Source organism: Nipponia nippon, unplaced genomic scaffold, assembly GCF_047370975.1.
Source record: "Nipponia nippon isolate SJK-2023a ecotype South Korea unplaced genomic scaffold, ASM4737097v1 scaffold_8, whole genome shotgun sequence".
Lineage (NCBI taxonomy): Eukaryota > Metazoa > Chordata > Aves > Pelecaniformes > Threskiornithidae > Nipponia > Nipponia nippon.
In genome coordinates, this window is record NW_028262402.1 from 44,268,035 (window position 1) to 44,289,937 (window position 21,903).

The following is a 21,903-nucleotide window of genomic DNA, read 5'->3' on the forward strand; positions in this document are numbered from 1 at the left end:
TGACGAAATTCTAACTGGAATAATTACAGCCTAGGTATTTTACCTTTCTGGTTTTGACAAGGAAATATTGCCTTTAATTTCTTGTCCTAGATTTTGTGTTAATGCCAATATAAACTATCTTTTGATTGTCACCATTTGTCACAGTATTGCGCATGTTTCCATGGGGAATAAATTGTTCCTGGTAAGAATCATTTACAATATGAAAGTAATAATGATTAGCAGAATGTAAAGTGCAATATTACTAATATGAAAACTAATATAGTAATAGAAAACATCCTGTTTTCATGGTATCCAAAAACAAGCAGACAGAAGTTACTGTCCTATCATTTCTGTATGGCAGTGCTTACCAGTATTGTCAGTTTTATTCTTGTAAGCCCTCCATCTGGCCGCCTACATTGTCTTTTGTCTTATACTATTGTAATAGCTCTGGGGCAGAGCCAGCCTTTTCAGTCTTTATGTTTGCAGATCATCCAGTACAATAGTTTACATATGCAGGAATTATTCTAATACCCTTTGAGAACAGATAAGAGTTTGCATGTATTAGTTGTTAAACTGAAGTATATTGTAAATTTTCACCCTTCTGGATAAAAAGCACTGTGTATCCCAGGGTCTGTTTTTTATCCTTATTTATAGACAGGCAGAAACTTTAGCCAATAAAAGAAAAAAAAAAAAGTTGATTATTTAGTAGTCCTTCCAAACCTGCAGCTGTGCCACATGACTGTTCCTTTAGTCTGTGCCTCTAGTTAAGATGCATGGAATCATCTTGTAAGGTTTTCTCAGGAAGGGAAGGGAAGAGGAAAAGGAAAAAAGGGGAAAAGGAAAAGGAAAAAAGGAAAAAGAAAAGGAAAAGGGAAAGAGGGAAAGGGAAAGGGAAAGGAAAGAGAAAAGAAGCTTACTTTTTAACTCTTAAAATATTGCATGATCAATTCTGATGCAAGATCCTCCTCAGGGGTTCAAATGTTGTACTGAACTTTGCTGAAAGGATAATGACCAGAAAGAGGGTTAAACAATAACAGCAGAAAAATTGCCCCTCCCCAAAAAGTTTATAAAACCAGTTTTTCATTAGTATGCAAAATAAGAGTATCCTTTCTGAAATTCAACTACTAGGTGATTAGTTTATCTAAATGCTCAAAGTATCTTTTCACTTTAAATTTACAAAGGGGGGGGGGGGGGGGAGAACGATAACCAGAAGCACATCCAGACTTCACCATTGTCTCCCCATCAGCAAGATTTTAATATTACATGAAGTACCTCAATAATCACAGAGACACATCATGTCATTAAGATATTATTAATGTTGTAAGACACTTTCCTAACATTGCAACTCTTATAGTACTATCATACTACATAGACTTGTAGTGAAAACATGACCTCAACAAATTCCATGGCAAAATTCCCATTTACTTCAATGGAGCTAAGACTGCACTCTTAAGTTTGTTTTACAACAGTCAATAATCTTGAATGCCATGAGCTGAAGTTTCCTTGAAGGGTAAAAGGATTTATCTGAGATATTCTCATTTACTTCATACTTTTTAAAATGATCTCAGATATTTTAACACCATCTTAAATTCTTCAGTCTTCCAAATTTTCTGGATTTTTTGTTTATTTCAATACTTCAACCCTCTAGTGCCATTTCCTGGACTTCAAGAAGCCATAAAACATCTGTAGCCAACTAGCATGCCTTTAAGTATCCATAATTCATATAGGCTTAGATGAAACATACTTCCTCTGAAATCCTCACCCTGCTTGCTATGGATGATTGAAAATAAGAATATGTCCACCCTGTTGTCATGACTGTGAGAAAATGAGTAGCAAATGACAAATATGAAAAATATTTCCCCCCTCCCCCATAGGACACTATCCAAGTTCTTTTGAAGTGAATTAAAAGATTTTAGAGAGAGAAATATTTTCTGATCTGATTATTTGTAATATTGTCAAACATGGGACACCTTAAGTGGCAGTTTTTACAGTTTCTTACTTGATCTGCACACAGAATGTCTACGAATAATGTTTTGTCTGTGCTTGCTAGAGCCTATGCTATCACTTCAGCCTATGAGCTGATTTATTGTTTCCAATTGCAATTAAAAGAAAGTCTCACAGTGCCAGAAGTGAGGCATGCAGGAACACTTGGGCAAAATCATAAAATGCAAGTAGTTTGTGAATGTTTGTGTACCTAATCAAATGGACATTGAATTCATTGAAGAAAACTTCCCATTTATTTTAATGGACATTGGATCAAGTGCTTCATTAAAACCTCTTTTTCATTGGGTAATATTTTTATTATTTATGTGTGATATTATGCCATACCAACACACAGGAGGTAAAGACTGGAAAATATTTCTACATGTTTTTTCTTCATTTCCAGACTAGACTTTAAGAACTTTAAAACCCTATCTGGATTTACAAGACAGACAAGTCTTGCAGAGTGTAGATCTTGACCAATATTTCTCCAGTTATGCATTTCTGTGATCCATTTGGAGCCCATTTTTAATCAAAATATACAAAACTAGATATGTTTTTCTTTATATTATTTCTGTCCTTGAAACCTATCACCAGTCTACAGGCAAATATTTAAAAAGCCTATCTGTATTTGCAGGGTAAAAACAGAGCACTATATACTACTTATATAAACCTTCAGAAATACAGGTTTCCAAATCTCCATTTATTTCTTTCTTAATATATTTTATTTCATTCCCACCCAAAAATATATTCCTATACTTTTGACTACACTTCTGTGCTTCCTCTCATTAATTCTCTCTTTTTTGGAGTAGAGGGCATTGAGTTCATATGTTATACAATGTAGGAAGGAAAAAATATTAATAAGTACTAGACAGTGTTTGAATTCTTACTATTTTTTCAAAGATGTGCTCTTTACACTTCTTTTACAAGATTACAAGAAAGAAATACCATACCCTAATACATAGCCCTCAGTGAAATGGTATTGCTATCTCTAAAATAGTTAAAGGACTTTTAAAATCTTTCTTTTATTGTACAAAACTGCAAACTATCACTACAGATAAAGATTTTAAAGAGAGTCCTTTATGCTCTATTTGCTGAAAAATTATGCTGGATTTTTGTTTTGGTGGCACCTTGACAAGTTGTTTTTTAGCAGTAATTCTTAAAATACCTTACTAAAGGTATGACACCATATTACTATGTAATAACCAGAGCTACTGCCAAAGTTGATTATAATTTATATTCTGTCCTGCACTTGCAAAGAATGATTATATGCAACTTTTGTGTAAGATCTCAAATCAAAAAAAATTCATAGTTCTTGAAGACATTAATAAATCAGATATTTCAAAATGGTAAGCTGAATAAATTGCACATCTTTTCAAGTAAATGTTTATGTCTTTCAGGAATTTTATAGCAAAATAATATCTTGTTATGTACATCAGAGACAAGATTCATTCTTCTGGAGGAAATTAATCTGTGATATTTCTAGCCTGAGTTTTGGTGACACAAGAGATTCAGCCAGAGAGAGTAAGTTTTACTCCTGAAATCCTGAAAATCATAAGAGAAAGCAAAACTTGTTCTATGACAGAAATCTTCTTTATATTGCTCACATTAGAGTCACCTCCATTATGAATTAGTTATGATAGTGATTAAGATAAACTTTCCATGTTAACAGCTATCAAGGAAGATTTATTTTTCTTAAAATGAAGTCATTTCTCATACAAGTATGGAAAAAAAAGTAAAGAAAATAAAATTTTAAATACTTATTACTGACAGATACCAGTATCAGCATCCTGTAGTACCCCAATCATCTTGTCGTCCTCAGCAGTACTTCTCAGAATGACAGTAACTATGAGCACTATGGATAAAACACACACCAGCTCAAAAAGAGGAGGTATATTGTCCATTGTGTCATGCAATAAGCTTGTCATTACTGCTGCTGTTTGTCTATGTAGTAATTTCTTCATTGCTCACTTAAACTTCTAAAATGATGTGTACTCATGTAAGCAAGAACATCTGTGTAGATGAAATGGAAATTTTTTTTTATGGAATACACTCTTCAGCCTTTCTAATTTTAGTTTACCTCCCTCAAAACAATTTTCAGGAACATCAAAATGATGAATAACAATGAGAGGAGCCCAAACAAATGTCTAGATGTGTTTTGGCTCAGTGTTAAATTCAGATGTTGCTTTGCCATACCCATTTCTGCATCATCAATATGTGCCTAAGCATTATGAATCACAGTTCAAACCAACAAAATGAGGGGATGTAGAACTGATAAACACCCTGAAATGACACTTTCAAGTTTTGGAAGGTTGTCCTTCTCCAGCTGAGATATGTAGATGGATCATCACTCAGCTTAATAAATCTGGGTGTCCCTGAAAACACATCTAAATTATAGTCCCCTTTGTTGACCAGGACTTGAGGAATTGAATAACACTCTAAGAGTCAAAGCAAAAATGTTCTATGCTGCTTTCTAACTCTTCTGCAAAATGTTATGCACATGTTTTAGTGGTACTTTTCATGTAAACGGCCAAGAAAAAATTAGTCAGAATATAAATTCATTTATGCTCAGATAAAAACTGTGGGCCTATAGTTTGCTATGAAATTTTGAATGTTTTAAGATGAAGTGTATGTTCAAAAATACGCGTTGTTTAGTAAGGAAGAATGAGACACATAGAGATCTGACATACCATACTTATTACTTATCTATTACTTAAAATTCTTTCTCTTTCCAAGAACAAACTAAAAGTCACTCTCTTTAGTATCTTGCCAAACAAAGTTAATGCAATTGTGCTTCTATTCCAGAAGGCAACTAGGTAGTCCTGTCCCATGTCTGTGTTTGGTAGACTTTTTTCCTGCTTATTTTTAAAATTAATAATTTTTTACTTTAATGTTTAACATCAAAATGAGTATTTCAGTGAGACTTTTAGATATTCTTACCAAGCATCACAGACCCAGGTCATGCTATTGAAATTATAATAAAATATATACATCCTGAAATATATGTATATATATAGTATATATATAATATATATTAATATATGTTATATTAATATATTTATATAAATATATATTATATAATATATTCTATAGGAAATATATATTATATATAATATCCTGTATTCTATAAGAAATGTATTCTATATATTATGTATTATGTATTATGTATTACGTATTTATTATATATTATAATAAAATAGATACATTCTGAAATTATAATAAAATATTGCATTGCAGTAACATAGGGTGAGTGCAGAGGAAATTTTTAATAGGAGGGGCAATAGCTTTCAGTAACAACCAGTTCAGGCTAACCTGACCACCTGCTATTATTTATTCAAATCCTAGATAAATGTAAATAGAACATAAAAGTAGTAAGTCTGATCATTAGAATACTGACTTCAGCTGATAAACAGGATTTTTTTTTGAGAGAGTCTTAAATCATGTCATATAACATCAGCATAATTTTACTCTTTTTGTTCAAGGAATATCAAGCTGTAATCTTTTCCTCTGTACCTCCTCTCTATTTTCCTATTGCAAGCTAGTTTAAGACCTTTTTAAAGGCTCTTCTTCATAAATTTCTGTTGGCCTTATTTTGGGTGACTGATTTTGACAAATGCAACTGACAACTTCATATCTTCTTTATACCAGTATGTGTCACTCTGTTATAATTCTGTATTATTAAAAAAAACAAACCAAACCAAAAAACAAACCAAAAAACAAAACCAAAACAGACAAACAAAAAAAACCCAAAAAACACCCAAAACATATTAAATGTATCTGGAGTTATGACAAGCAGTTTTAATTTTTAAAAAATAAAATTTTCTTAGAAAAAAACTTTGTACTGTTTTTTGCAAAGATTTGATGCCAGCAACATCCAAGTCTCTGGGAAGTTTTGTGTTTTCTAAAAATACCTTCAGATATCAACTCTCTGTCCTTTATTATGGGTTCATTTGATGCTGAAGACAGTGAATAGCATAAGCAGTAAAGGTCTTCTAATGTTTATTTTAACTTTATTTTAACCTATTTACTTTAAATTATATTAACTTTCATTTAAATTCAATGTATAGTTAGCTATTTATACATTTGTGCCAGAAAATAAATGGGTAGTTTAACTCCATGATAAGATTGCAATTTTAAAACAGTTTATACTGTTTTGTCCCAGCTAAATTCCAGACATCTCTTCTGACTATTGTAGATATTCCATGCTCAGAGGCTCACACTTTCCAGAAGAAGTTTATTACTGGCTAGTTTATGTCCATGCTTTCACATAAAGTCCATGATCTTCAATGATTTCTCTGACTCCCTAATGTTTACCCTCCCAACGCATCTATATGGAGCTGTGGCATTTCCTTGTAGCTTTCATTTTCCAGATTAAACAAGCTGGGTAGTATCTTCTTCTTAGGCAGGCTGTGAGCTCTTCTGGCCATCTTAATAACTCTTTTCAGTGCATAAATCTCTTTTATATAGCTTTAGCATCTTTTTAATACGGGCGACCACAGTTATCAACTGTAGAGATGTAAAGATGTGAATTTTAGAAAGACATGGTGAATGAATGTTTATCATAACTTTTTTTCTTTTCTGTTCTCTTCTACCTTGCCATAGCGTGAACAAAGTAGAAGGCATAAGTTAGAATTGTACAGCAGTGAACTTTGCGACAAACACCAAGAAGGAAAACAGGGTCTGCTTAGAGCACTAGCTCCTTTTCATGAGAAAACCAAGCATCTTTCTCATTCCTGATTCCACTTTGGCATTCCAGTTCCTGAGAGTTTCTTGCTCTTTTTCACTAACTGAACCAAATGAATTTTTAACCCTGAATCTTTTCTCTCTTGCAAGTTTATCTTGAGATTTAAAACACTGCTTTTAGAAACACAACCTGTTAAATTGTCATACGATTTTCAGCATAAAAAAAAATGCAACTGTGTAACTAAAACTCAGATAAAGATATTAGTTTTACTAAATTTAGTAAAGGGACATAAATATCTGTAAAAATTCAATTTTTAATGGCTTATCAATAGATAAACATTATACTTTTCTACTGGAAGTATTCCTTTATGATTTTTTCCTTGCTTGATATTCTGCAGCCAAAATACACATACATATGGTATTCCAAAAATGTCTCAGCATAGCTTCTCTGGTAGCTAAAAGGTCTGTTTAAGGCTTTAGCACTAGTTAGAAGACAATAATCTCTTAATCAGGCAATGACCTAGATATTATAATTCATATACTGGCAGTTCTCCAAATGTAGAAGTTAGTTATATCTGATATTTTAAATATTAAAACAGCAGGTTGATACCACCAAAACCATTGGGAGTTTAGCTCACTTTTTTTTAGTCACTGATTATAAAAGTCTCCCTTATTATAAAGAGGTCAGACTACACATGAAACCTTTTTAGTTAGCCTAAAGTTAGCCAGATTGAACTTTTCCAGTAATTCTTACAGTTGAATAGAAAACACAAAAACAAACAAAGTAAAAACAACCAGGAATTATTAATTTTAAATTAATTAACCATATGGTGATTATTCGTTCCTTATGTTAAAGTTCTCAGCAGTATTGCCTTATTTTCAGCCTTATTTATTTTTGTTAATGATGTGTACATGTGTATTTGTAAACAGGACTTAAAAATTAGATAGAAAATGTAAAACAATTATTTTTTACAGGGTGAAGTTTAAAAAAAAAAAAAGCTATTTTATTCTAAACAAGCATTACTTTCTTCAGAATCCCTAATAGCAAGAAATATTATTGCTGTGATGCAATGAACAGCCACCCAAGCTCACAAAATATCCATGCTAGTTCCATGAAGTCAGTAAGTCTAGAAAAGACAACTGGTATTGTGACCAAGAATAGTGTTTTCTGTAGAGAAAAGTGGATTTATAAGTGATAGGCTGAACCAAGCATGACTGTCAGCCACCTGATTGAAGAAATACAGTTCAGCTGGTGTACTACCATAAGTATGAAGCTGACAATATATTAATATTTGTTGTGCAGTATTTCTTCTGTCCATTAGGAGCTGTGATTAAAAGGGCCCATTGCAGGAAAGACCAATTAAAAACATGTAACATACAACATGCAACACAGAACATGTAACACTTATTTTTCTAGCACTATATTCTAAAATCTCCAAATGTATTCCCTATCTTTTATTCCATTACCTCTTTAATGACTACCATCTGGATGAAAAAAACACAATACAAAACTTGATTTAAACTCATTGCATTATCATATTGATATGTCTCTATGGATGGAGATGATGAGTTGGGTAATACAAATGTCTTGATTGTTTAACTCGTAAAAAAAATCAGAATACAATCTTAAAATCTGCAATCCAATCTATCTGCAACTCACTGAAATGTATTTCTGAATAAATATGAAAAAAGAAAAATAATGAAAAAGATATTTAGGAATGAAAAAGTTGCACCAGCCGAGAAGAAATTGGAACAAAAGGTAACTGCAATTGCTTGTAGAACCTAATTGTCATTACATGAAGATAAATAATGATGGAGTAATTATCACAGTGAATTTATTTCTTGTGTGAAATGAATATGGCTAAAGACATCTACTTATTGAAGTTTCACTGGAATTGTGATAATTAAGGGTCACAAGAACATATATACTATGAAGGCATAAAGTCAGGAAAGAAAACTGAGACTATAGACCTTGAGACAACTATGAGTACAAGATGGTGGTGCAGAACCAGTAGCCCAAGGGTTTTTATAGCTCCTTGATTAATCACAGGATTTACATTGTTTCATAACTCCAAACTCCACTAACCAGAGCAGATTGCTAGTTTTGCAATCCATGTATTGAACTGAAGGCAGACAGCAGGCAAGATGAGATCATCCAAGACCTCACTATCTAGAAAACTTAAAGCTCCATGTAATTTCAGCCTCTTAAAAACAAATCATTTCCAGAATCTTAATCCAATATCATCAGCAATGAAGCTCTGACAGTCAATATTCCAATAACAGAGCAAGTACAGTATTAAAATTGTGCCTGGAAAGGTTTGGAAAGACAAGTTTTCTTCTGAAATTATTTCATTAACTTAATGAACCAGAACAAAAGTTCTGTGAATAGCTAGAACAGCACAACATTGGAGAAGTAGCCAGCATGAGTAAGAGAAATTCAAAGAAACAAGTATTCACTTGAAATCAAACCTTACTTCTGTGCTTTTCTGTCTGTGGTTTTCTGGCTGACCTGAGTAAGCATGAAGTAGGGTTCTACACAAAAAAAGATGTAAGGCCTGACCTGCATCAAGCTAAGTCAAGACCAAAATATGTGCTGGAGAGAGAAGGGAGGGAGGAAAGAACGCTGACCTGTTGAGAAGAGTTTTTCTCACTCATGGTATCTTGATATGTTTACATAACAGGAGAAACTTTTGAATGTGGTATTTGACTCCCTACTTGATAATTCAGTGACTGTAATTCTTGCTGTGCAACAATACACAGATAATCATCCTGCCTTCCTATAATGTCTACTATGACACCTGTTAAGTGTCACTGTCAAGAGCTCTCCACAGATAACTTCTGCGTTATAGGTCACCCTACCAGGCAGTGTAGTATTAACTTCAGTTTGGGGGTTTTTTTTAGGTGTTTTTTCCCTTTATCAGCAATGTTTTTGGAATCCTGTCATTCTTCTGTTACACAGGGATTAGTGGGGTTAGGACACAGGATGCTATCAAACAAGATGATCTCTTTCCATTGGTGGTAATTTCTCCTAAATTGTTTCTAACTGTTGTATTATGATCCAGACTCCTCACTGAATGATAATCTGAATGATGTGTCTGCTATGTTCCATCAAATTAATTTTGCAATACTTACTCCCACTGGCTATGGATATAAATATAAAAAAAAAAAAAAACAAACCAAAACAAAACATAAACTGACACATTCTAAAGTCCAAAGTAAAAAAAAAAAAAAATTACCAGCCATAAAAAGAAAAAACTATGAGGCCTGTAATTAGAATTGAAAACAGAACTAGAGGAGCACAGCAAAGAAACTTATTCTGAAATCAGTAAAATCTTCTTCAGGATTTTATGTCACTTGTTTGTCCTGTTATTCAAACATCAAGGCTACCTTCTCACACTCATGAGAAAGGAATATTATTCAAACTATGAGACCTTTTTCTAGAAAAGTTAAGTAAATGCATATAAATCCTGAAGACTCAGTAAAATACTCTGGAGAGCTATTATTAGGGGGGAAAACATGATATTGAGTCTAAACAATTTGAATAAAAGTGGCAAGATTAAGTTTTAAAGATGACAAGATTAGTTCAGGTTTCATCAAAAGTATGAAATTCTAATTCCACGAACCTGCTCCTTTTCTTGAGCTTTTGAGAATTTTTCTGACATTATTGCACCTTTAGTTAGATTGAGTCAGTGAGAGGATACAAAAGAAGGGTTCTTTTTTTAATTGGTCTCCTGCAGAGGTGTTAATAGGAAAGAAGACAATCTTCATCTGGTTTATTTAAATGTAAATACGAAGTGGCTTTCTGCAGAAGTCTGAACCTTCTGAAGACTATTTATGCAGCACACTATCCTACATAAAATAAAATTATGATCATCTGTTGCAGATTACAGTCAAAAATACAGATTTGAAGAAGTTGTCACATATAAGCTGTTGATTGATGACAAAATTAAAAAAATAAAAATAACTGTAATCTAGATGACATGTTTTTTTTCTCCTGTGTAGAAATTTTATCTGGTCATTTACTAACAGCTGCAGTCACCTATTAGGTAATTTTCTAAATCCCTCCTAAAATGTGTCAAATCAAGTGTTTCAGTTGCTGAAGTTTTATCACCAGAAAATAAACATTATAAAAAGAGTTAAATCAATTCTTAATCTTTAGAAAACTATAACATCCCAGAGGAATATAGTTTGGTGGACAAGCTAATTTAGAAGGTTTTAAAGATACAATTGGATAATGGATATTCTGGTATTGGTAGTGTCTGAGACAATCAGAAAAGGGAGAAGTGTTTAAATCTTACTTTCCATGCACTTATTTTGTTCTGTACAGAACTTACCCTTACCTTACAAGTTTTTCTCATTCCTCTTCCAAGGAAGCAGCTAAAGATGAAAGAATGTTTCTTATGGAAAAAGTCAAGATTGTGGTTTGTATGCTACATAGCTCAGGAAATTTACAAAGGCTAACCAAATTTAAGTACTTCTGGAAATCTCTTGAAATTGTTTGTGGTTTGTAGTAAATAAGTTTCACCTCTATGCATATTTTATTAAAAATTATCTTTTGTAATTTCTCTTTCCTGACCTTTGCTCCCTACTTTTCCAGATTTCTAACAGTGCTTGAAAAGTATCTAATATACAGTGACTGTTACAGCAGCAGTAGGGTACAAAATAATATCAGAACTCATAGCAACTCAAAACTTGAGATCAGGAAGACTAACAAAAAGACTGTGAAGGAAACTTAGAGAGCTACATATTGACTGAAAAATGTTTGTTAGTTTTGTTATTTAGTTGTTTTAAAGACAGGGATAAAACTTCAGGCAACTGACTTTTTAAAAGTACATTTGAACTGCAGTTTTCATGTAATTTTAATTTCTTTGTTCATCTGCAAATTGGATCACAGATTCTCCTAGCTCTCATTGCCACCTATGGGAATACCTCACTTTATGTAGTAAGGTGTCATAAAAAATGTTTTAATAAATTACAAAGGCTTCTTATAGCTGGAGACTACATACAGAAAAATTTAAGTACTTATTTACTTTCTGTTTATAAAAGGGGAACTTTTCAGTTGATATAATTTGTCTTCTTATCAAAATTGTTGACTTGTTTTCTGTGAAATATTTCCTAAGCAAAGTCAAAGGGCTTCCTCTCTGTTTCCTTCTCTGAAAATCCTTTTCTTTCTCTCTTTTCTAACAGGAGTTGGAATTCACAAAGTTGAGGTAGGAAACTAATTTTACTACTGGGTAATTCAACTACTTTACTCAAAGCCAAGAGTATTAAAGCTCGATAATGTGATTCTTCTTATGATTTGTATCTAGCAGTTATTCACTATGGTAGTTTACAGAGAAGGTGTGCAGTCAGAATAAGATCTCTTTTCCACAATATAGTGAAATATTGTGGATTCTTCTTGTCAGTGGTGTGTTGGATACAACGTTCATGTAAAATAATCAGCTATGTTCTTAAGCTTGCAAATAATTCTGAAGCATAATGACATATTCTAAGGCTTATCTTTCCATTAATGCTCAAGCCTTCCTGTAGTTTATATTTGACTCTCATCTGGGGCCCATGAAAACAGAAAGTTTTTAGGGAGTTGTAACCTTGCTGGGCAGTGGAATACACTCTTTTGTCTTTCCAGAACTCTTATAATTTTCACTAAGCCAAAGTAGAGGGAAGAAGGTACTTAGCACGAATGATAGTTCTGAACCCTCTTTATCTGCACAGATTTGTGATGAGGCTGAGTTTATCAGGGCACACAAATAAAAATCAACATGTTGTGCTGTATTTATGTCTCATTTTCAGAATTGGAAACACACATTAACTGCCATATTTTAGTGTCAAGAAGCTCAGTTGTTGCAGTGAAATTGTCTGGCGAAAAAAAGAATAGCTTTTTCAATATATCCTTTCAAAAGTAATTTTTTAACTTCAGTATTATGGCAGTAATTTAGTTTTGTATTTGACTGCAGTAAATCTTACTTTGTCAATAACTCATTTAATTAAAAGGTAAAAAATATTCATAATATTTCACATTAGTTGTGGAGCTTGAGGTCTTCAAGATGTGTATATGTCTTTGCAGAAAAAATACAATCTATATTACCTTCTGTAATATGACAAATATTTAGGAGAGACTTAGTATACTGAAAAAAACTTCATTTTAGATGTAAACACTAGATAAAAAACAGCCAGGGACACTTAGATAAGCTATAATTTCACATCCCTGCAGACTAAAGATTATTTTTTCATTATTCTGTGAAATTTTTGTACTCAATGTAATTTTGGTCTTGTTTCTACCCTCAACCCCCAGTTCTTACTTTTTTCTTGTTGGAATAGGAGACATGCATATTTTACAATTTTATTATTTCATAACTGTCCTGGTTTCAGCTGGGATAGAGTTAATTTTCTTCTTGGAAGCCCGTATGGTGCTGTGTTTTGGGTTTAGGATGAGAACAATGCCCATAACACACTGATGCTTTGGTTCTTGCTAAGTAATGCTAAGTAGTGCTAAGTAGTTGCTAAGTAGTGCTCACACTGGTCAAGGACTTTTTGAGCTTCCCATGCTCTGCCAGGTGCACAAGAAGCTGGGAGGGGCCACAGCCAGGACAGCTGACCCAGACTGGCCAAAGGCCTATTCCATACCACATGACGTCATGCTCAGTATATAAACTGGGGCGAGTTGGCCAGGGGACAGTGATCACTGCTTGGGGACAGGCTGAGCATCGGTTGGCAGGTGATGAGCAATTGTACAGTATATCACTTGCTTTTTATTACTATTGTATTATTATTTGTTTTTATTATTATTGTTATTATTACTATTATTACTGTTCTGTTTTTATTTTACTTCAGTTATTAAACTGTCTTTATCTCAACCCACAAGTTTTTCCCCTTTTACCCTTCTGATTCTCTCCCCCATCCCACCGGTGGGGGAGTGAGCGAGCAGCTGTGTGGTGCTTAGTTGCAGACTGGGATTAAACCATGACAATAGCCCAGGGATTTCTTTGTGCACTACCATAAATTCTTTCTTGAAAAACACAATATATACTGACACTTTTCTTGACACCAATAGATACAATTTCCTCTGGTATGGCAATGATCCCCTAAAATGCTTTCGGCATCTATTTTAATAGAGCTGTACGCTTAACAGTATTCAATATATAGAGAGAACCTGCAGTTCTTTTTAGACCATAGTCTGTTATCCAGGAAATTAATTTCATACTATCTAGTAAACATGAATTCTGCATTTCATTCAAAAGGTCCCAAGCAAGAGTAATTTTAAATCAAAGGTGATATCTTTACAGGGCACTACTAAATAATGAAATCCTTGCCACAGTGTTTCTCTCTGGAAAGAAAAAAGAACAAACCTACTTTTAATAGCACTTCCACCCAGATTCCTTCCATACAAGGGTAATCATGCATAGATGCTTACATGCCTTTCTGCTCACAGTTCATTACAGAGTGGTGTGTCCAATGACAAGTGAACCTCCCAGAGGTCCTTTTAGGAAGCTCTCCACCTTATTGATAGACTTTGGCGTTAGATCTCATAGTTCCTCTGCTCCAGCAGCTGAAAAGAGGCTTTAGGGCCTATATAGAGTGGTTATGTGAAGAGCAGCTAGCTGGAAAACATAAATTAAATAAATTCATGTCTGGAAATGAAACCAGTCATGAAAAATAGGAAGAAAAGGGCAAACTAAATGTCTGTAGGACCTCATATCTGAAAAACTTCCATTCTGGTTAAGAATCACCATTGTTCCCTTTCTTACTGGAAATTCGAAGTAAGAATAGGAAGCAAGCAGCAGTTCAGGGAGCAGGATTTACCAGAGAGCAAGCCCTTTACTCCTGGATGCCGGGGGGTGGCGGTGATCCAGCATTGGTCAGAGGCCAATTTGTTAGACCCAATTCGGGTTTCCTTTCATTTTTCTGTCATGATATCAGTGGAAAGGAAACTCTACTGACAAAAGAAGGTGTTTAATGTTTTGTGATGCAAATGCAGGACTAATGGGAATTAAACAAAATGGAGTTCATGTTGGTCATACAGTGAGTAATCAACCTCGAGAAATAAAAGACTTTACCACTAGGCAGAGACCTTCAGGTCCAGCAAACCAGATCTCGCTCCCATATGCACAGCACAGTCCAAAGCAGACCAAGGAATTTTGATATGCTCTGACTGTGGGGAATATGTGGGATCACTATAAAAATATGTTGGGCACAATTTATGCCTCTTCATAGAAATATATGTGCCCTAACAAGATTCTTTGTGTGTCACTTAATATCTGCATATTGGTGCCCTCTCTCAGGTATATTGGTATTAGATGACCACATCAGAGATCTTCACATGTAACAATGGAAATTCTAGCAGAAACCAACCTGCATCTTAGTCTAGGTGTTCCAGGATAAGCAAAAGTTCCCTCCTGGTATTCCAGGATAAGTAAAAGTTGCCCCTAATTATCATGAACAACAGCTGCTTAGGTTTCTGATACAAGTAAAGTATTTAATTGTTATTTAAGACCTTCAGGACAGGGCAGGGTTAGGTCATACACTACATTATGAAAATTAATGTTCCTGTGTTGTATAGGATCAGGACCTGTGTTTGGGATAGAAATTAATCAATTAGAGCTGATGAAACTTCAGCATATGAATTATATGCATAATTATATATATATATATATATTTATATCTCATTAATTTCTTGCCCTTAACCTTTTAAACATAATAAAAGTCTTTAACTAATTCAAATAGCCTTTTTTTTTTTTTTTAATTCTGCAAGTGTCTGTGTTATCATTCTCAAAAATACTTTTACAAACAGTCTGGGCAGGTGTGTGACTGAAAAAGGTCAAAGCAAAATACCAGCATACTTAACAAATATATTTTTACACTTCATCATAAAAATCCTTTTGGTTGCATAGCAACTGTCTTTTTAATTACTACTTGCAATCTAAATTTTAATAATTTAATTAGCATTTTTCTTCATTAAATTGTTTCACCCAATAAATTTAATGAATTCAATTCATTGCTTGTTTTTAAATGGTCCTCTTTACCTCCCTTCTTTGCCCTTCCAGCATCTTTGGCTATGCAGCAGAGACTTAAAATCTCATTAATTTCATATCAAAAACCACAGTCAAAAGGACTCCGCCTTATCCAATAAGCAAAGACACATCATTTTAGGTAGCGTTTGTAGCTGAAGTCATTGAAGTTCAGGCAAGCATTAGTGAAGTCAATGGAGCTTCATGAAACTGCCATCTTGCAACTACATTTGCAGGCCTGGAACTAAAACTAAGATTTTCAGAGGCAAAATTCAGAGTGAGGTGGGATGTTTAGAGTGACCTAATTTTAGATGTAGTGATTTCAGTGCTTTTGAAAAAATGTTCACTTCATGGTATTTAATCTTTGGTAACCAGAATTATAGTCCCTTACGAAAAATCCTCAGCTATTGCTCTGTATTAAGCTGCTGCTGAGAAGCTGAAGCCTAACGAGAACGAAGTAATGCAAAAACAGTTATGCAAGGGGGAAGGAGTTGGTATCTAAACAGCTGCAGAACCACAGCCACATTTACCATAAAGAGCTAGAGCTGTTTCACAGTGCCAGCCAAAGCTGCCAAATGATTCAAGGAGCTATCAGTACTAGTAGGCAAGGTTTACATACTACGCTGGTGAAAATACATGGTGGTAGACACCAAACAACTTAATCTACATCTTCTGGATATGAGTGAGGACTATAAAGGAGGCATTTCCTCTTAAATAGTTTGCTTAGCAGTGCTGGTGTCTGTATTCGCAGGCAGTAAGAAATTTTCACTCAGCAGGAGCATCTATGCGATAACTGTTGGAAACTCCAGGTCTGTCTTCCTTCTGAGATATCATCTGTTAAAAACTTTAATTTTTAAAGCTCTTGAAAATTTTATACCTTATATTTTCAGTACCTATTTATGATTTGAAGAAGTATGCTTTTCTCTCATTTTCCCCCAGTTTAAGCTGGAATAGGAATTCAAGTCTGTATGTGATAGACTTAAATATCTGAGTATCTGAAACAGAAAAAACATATAAGTCATTTATAAAACTGCTCTTATATATTTAGCATTTAAAATATTATTTACTGAAACCTAAAAATATATTGTGTGATGCGTAGATTTAAAAACTGTTCCTATATCCAAAAATAAATAGTTGTTGTTTAATGAATTCTGGGAGGCTGAATTGATACTGCAGTCCTTTCTGCCACTATTTGAGGTATAAATCTAACATACTTTTAATTATTTTTATGTGTAAAATCTTTACAATATTCATGTCTTCCCCTTCACCCATATAGTCTTACACATGCACTTCCCACTTTCCCACCTACAGTGAATTTTCATGGCAGTTTTGATATTATCGAGCATTATTTTAAGACATTTTACAGGTGGTATGTTAAAATAAAACCACGAAACAAGACAGCCTTGGCCTTGTGGGTAAAAACTTTCATACCTCGCCCAAAAAAAATAAACCCCTTGGTTCATTATCTCTCTCATTATAACATGTTTGTCTAAATAGAATTAATAGAGTACCTACCACAGGTTTTCTGCACTGATTGCACATGAATTTGTGGATGTTAATATTCAAGGACATTAAAAGAAAAATAAAAGAAATTAGATCCTTTCAAATAAGTGATACTTTAACGTTTGGTCCCATAAAATAAAATAAACATTATAAAAAATTAAGCCTATAAACATCAGGAAGATGGATAAGTTGACACACCATTCTGCATATCTCTGTTTAATAATATTATATTTCATTTCCCATGCTAAGAAAACAGCCATTACCCAAAGCAGCCATTCGTAAACAGCCATTGTGAACAGATTGCATCCTTGTTGGTGGTATGATAATTGAAATAAGTTTACCAGTCTTTTATGAGGAAATACCAGATGTATAAAATACCTATTAATCAACTCACTCGCTTTTGCAAACATCAGTTTCAGTACCAATGGCTATCAAAGAATAAATGGAATAAGAGGAAAAATAACAGGGAATTAGCAAAATGACTCAGTGGTGTGTTGTATCGCTTGCAGTGAGGGAGGTAGAAGAGGAAATGGTCTAGGGTAAAAGGATCGTATCTTTTGGGCTTTGCTTATGGCCATTGGTTTCACTGTTTATACTTGTCTGCTTTTGCATCTCCATAATGACTGTTTTATAAGCCTACTTAAAAACAACTTTGTGGACAATAACAGGAAGAGTCAGCTGCCCATCAGTGTCTCATGGATGTTGTTTGTTTCTCTTCTACTAAACACACTTTTCGATGACTAGTTCTGTGTTTATACAATAGGTTACAAAGGCATTACCTGTCCTACAACACATTGAGCTAATGTAATTAGTTTTTCTCCTTCTTGGACAGATTTAGATTTTTCTATTATTATTGGGGGGTGAAGGTGGTGTTATTTATTTATTTATTATTATATGCTTTAAGAATTAGGACTTTGGTACTATCACAGAAACATGGAAGAATGAATGACAAGGATGGAACAGTGGTGAATTCCAGATTCATCCCTGGATTTATCTGTGTTTCATCTGTTTAACTTTGGTTTCTATTCAGATGAGAGACAAAAATCTTATGGGAAGTTTTCCTGTCGTGTTTGCAATAGACTCTTCTGAGTCATGCACTGTTTCTATCTATAAACATTTTTGTCTATGCAGAAACTGTACTTAGCTGGTGAAAGAAGTAATATAGCAAGAGTGGATGCATCAGCTGCAGTTACTTAGATAATGGTGGCAGCTGCAAGAGCTATAAGATACCTCGCTACTCTTAGGAGCTGTAGGAAACATGCACTGCATTGACATTTGGTCAGAGACTACACATACAGCCTCTGCATTTCTTGAACCGTTAAGAGCAGTTTGGAATAAGCTGTTCAATGGAGTGACCAAATTACCCTTCTAAATCTAGTAGGCCAATTTATCTTATGTCTTTTAATCCAGTGGTGCAGGCCAATAGGACTAGTTTGGCAAAGGAAGATAGCTGATACTGAAGACTCTGTAGGCACTGAAGGGGGACTGACTTCAGACCACCTCTAGTCTCTTCTTGCATTAGGTGCATTCTTAGAGCACATCTTATGGTTATTTCTAGTGAAAGGACTCTAATTCCACCACTCTGCTGAGTCTGACATGCAAAAGCATTGTTATTGTCAAAGATAACTGTAGCTGAGAACGTATTTTTACTTATTACTTTCATTAGAAACCAATGGATTAGTAACGTGTAATTTCAGGCATGCAAGGATGTGAAAACATCAGTTCACATCTCGATTACTACTGTTACTCAGAAAAATATTTTGCTTGTATCACAGGAAACTCTGAAAAGAGCACACAGACACATTAGTGAGTTTGATTACAAATTGCCATCAATCTATGGCTGAATTTGAATGGTTCTTTGTTTTCACAATACTATGTGTGCAAAAGGCAAATTATTGACAGAGTGAATGATACCTTTGATTCAGTGAAGAAAGAGAGGGTACGTGTCGATGAAATACTTTTCTGGCAGGTGAATACTGAAGAGGAAAAATATATCCACATTTAGATAACTAATTAACCAATTAAGTCACTGGGATTGGCCAAGGACATGGAAGGACAAGGGAGAAACTTTTGATAAACTTGTTCATTGGTAATAGATATCAGGTCTGTAGACTCCTGGCATTAAAATCAATACTAATCTTTTACTAAGGAACAGCTCAGCCAGTCAGAAATTACATGGAAAGCTGGTAGCCTATCTTTAAGTCATATCCAGAAAGTTTGTTTTTTCCTCAGTCACTATACCAAGGTCAAACCAAGAGTTGTTACATAGAAGAAAACTCTGCATCCCAAACAGTCCAGTTAGACAGTTAGTTGGAACAAGCAGTGATTCAGGGTAATACTCAGGAGACAAAATGGATTACATAGACTCTATTAAAGTCAACGTGAAATCAAAATCTATATATTCCTAAAATGCCGATCTATGTCTACTCTTTAGGTTGATGCCTATTTCATCACAACACTGAGATCTGTCAAGGGCCACTGGCAAATGCCTGTTGCATTCCATAAAAGACAAAAGAAAATCTCCACCTCTTTTGAATGATAGCAGAGCTGCACGCCCTTCTTTGATCTCCATATGTGAGCAACATTCACGTGTCTAACAGATGTGGAGTATCCACCTGACATTTTCAATAATTTAGTGATGGTTATGACAAAAGACATACACTATAAACCTAGACAGTTTCTGGTTTTCTATAGAAATTAAGAAACACCAGCTTTAATGTAGCTGACACTGAAGAATTTTTTCCAGAGTTTTTCTATCCAGTAACCCTGATAGACTTCACAAAAAACCAATTGTCTCAGAAAAGCACTGTGACGTGTGTAAGTGCTGCTGAAATCAACAAGCAAAAATGATTAAATGTAGAAAGTATAGCCTTTATAAAAGGAAAGCCTTTCTTGTAACTGTTGTTTCGTTTCTGCTGAGTCATACCAAATTAAAAAAAATTCATCATAATGTAATATTTCAAAGATAGTAATATTTGCTTTATTAACTTTCCTGTTTCCCCAAAAAAATGTAAAGAACTTAGGAAATATCTTAACTGCTCTTTCTGATAGAAATTTGTTAAACTATTTACTTTGTTATTTCTGTAAGGTGTGATTCAGAAGTCTCAATGTACTCCTTTTATGCTTTTCTGCTCTGCTAGAATATGCATAAAACTGCTACTTTTAAAGTCGCAGAACTTAAGGTTTAATGTTTACTGGCATATTCCAGCAGTGAGTAGTTTTTATAAATGCATAAAAAATAAATCAGGTCAATATTTAATTTAAACTTTTAAATAAAAATAAAGGGAAATTATAATCAATTTTATGGGATTCACATAAACATATGACATACATACAGTTGTTTGTAGAGCTAGAGAGTTATGTAACTTCGAAACATCGTGGTACTTCATATAAGTTTTCTTTGGCATGCAATTTTTGCAGTTTATGGCAAGAAAACCGGGCGATGGGGCAGCCAAATTCAGTGGGTTAGATGCTGCTGATTTTAGACATTTCTGAATATTGCCTTTAAGATAAGAAGAGAATCTGTCTCAAATGTCTACATACATACCCAACATTACTCCCTGTGTAGGTTCACTGACTCCTTGGATGAGTACAGTTAAGCATGTATATAAATGTTTACAGGGCCATAATGTTAATCATTGTTCTTGTCACTGCAAGACTATATAGTTTACAGCAGTTTGCCCCACCCATCTTGATATTGTTCATGTTGTGGAACTGCTTTTGGCAGATCATCAGAGAAGCAGAGTCCAGACCAATGATCAGCTGAGGTAATCACTAGTGGTGCCCCGATCACAGAAAAGCCTCCTAGGTGAGACTGTGGTGCTGCTGTCAAGAAGGAAAAGCCATGCTTTCACTTTCATCTAGGGTCCTCACCAGATTCTTGGTGCACAAGAACTCCTTATTTATCTTGCATCTTAATCTCTCAGTTCCTTCCTACTAATTCCAGTAGGAACTAATAAGCAGCTTTGTACCAGTAGGAATTTAAAACCACAGAAATTTCAGAAGTATGTTTTGGCAAAATGCATAACATATGAAATAAAAGATATCTTGGCTAAGTTAAGTTAGGAGAAGGCTTATTACCAGTATAATAAGTACTGTTGGAGTGCTAGCAAGTCATTTACTGACCTCTGTGTGCTTTCCTCCTACAATAACATCAGTCCTATTCTCTAAGTGACATTACTTTGGCTCACAGATATTCTAGAGCCATTCTGCTGGATGGCATGTGCAGCCATTGAAAAATATAATCCTTGCAGTGAATTAAATGAAAAACTAACCAGAAAAGCAGTACACATTACAAGCATAATAGCTGGCTTGAAAGTGTATCCTGGGGTTTCAGATGATGTCATAATCTGCTACAGCAAATTTAATAGTATTGTTGCCTGGAAGCTAAGCCATTATACTATGTTTAATTTCACTAAGATGTAAATTACACGGTTCAGTGTTGTATAGTACTGGCTACTGCCATTGTAGATTCTTGTTCTTGCAGCTGTCAGGAATTCTAATGTTTATGGCGATTTCGTTTAGCTGGAAGTCTTAAGCTTTTATAGACTTTTTTTAAAAACAATTATTTTGTCCCTCCTTTATTACCCCATCTCATCTCTGCACTCATCTCTTTTCCAACAATATTAACAGAATAATAGGCTGCCTCTTTGAAGTATATCAATAAATATTCAGTCCTTGAAGAAGAGAAGAGCAATATGACTTGAGAGTGACGACTTGCCTGTTGTCACATTTGGGTTTAGTGAGCATTTAA

At 34.2% G+C, this 21,903-nt stretch overlaps 1 protein-coding gene across 15 annotated transcripts in view; it reads left to right on the plus strand.

Moving 5' to 3' along the window:
• The window catches only part of PTPRD (protein tyrosine phosphatase receptor type D), a 1,305,401-nt gene that overhangs the window by 700,573 nt on the left and 582,925 nt on the right, over nucleotides 1-21,903 (plus strand). For all 15 annotated transcript variants that reach the window (XM_087741431.1, XM_087741446.1, XM_087741430.1 and 12 more), the window contains one exon: nucleotides 11,830-11,852. The gene's annotated coding sequence lies outside the window, so the exon portion shown is untranslated. The remainder of the gene's footprint in view (nucleotides 1-11,829; nucleotides 11,853-21,903) is intronic.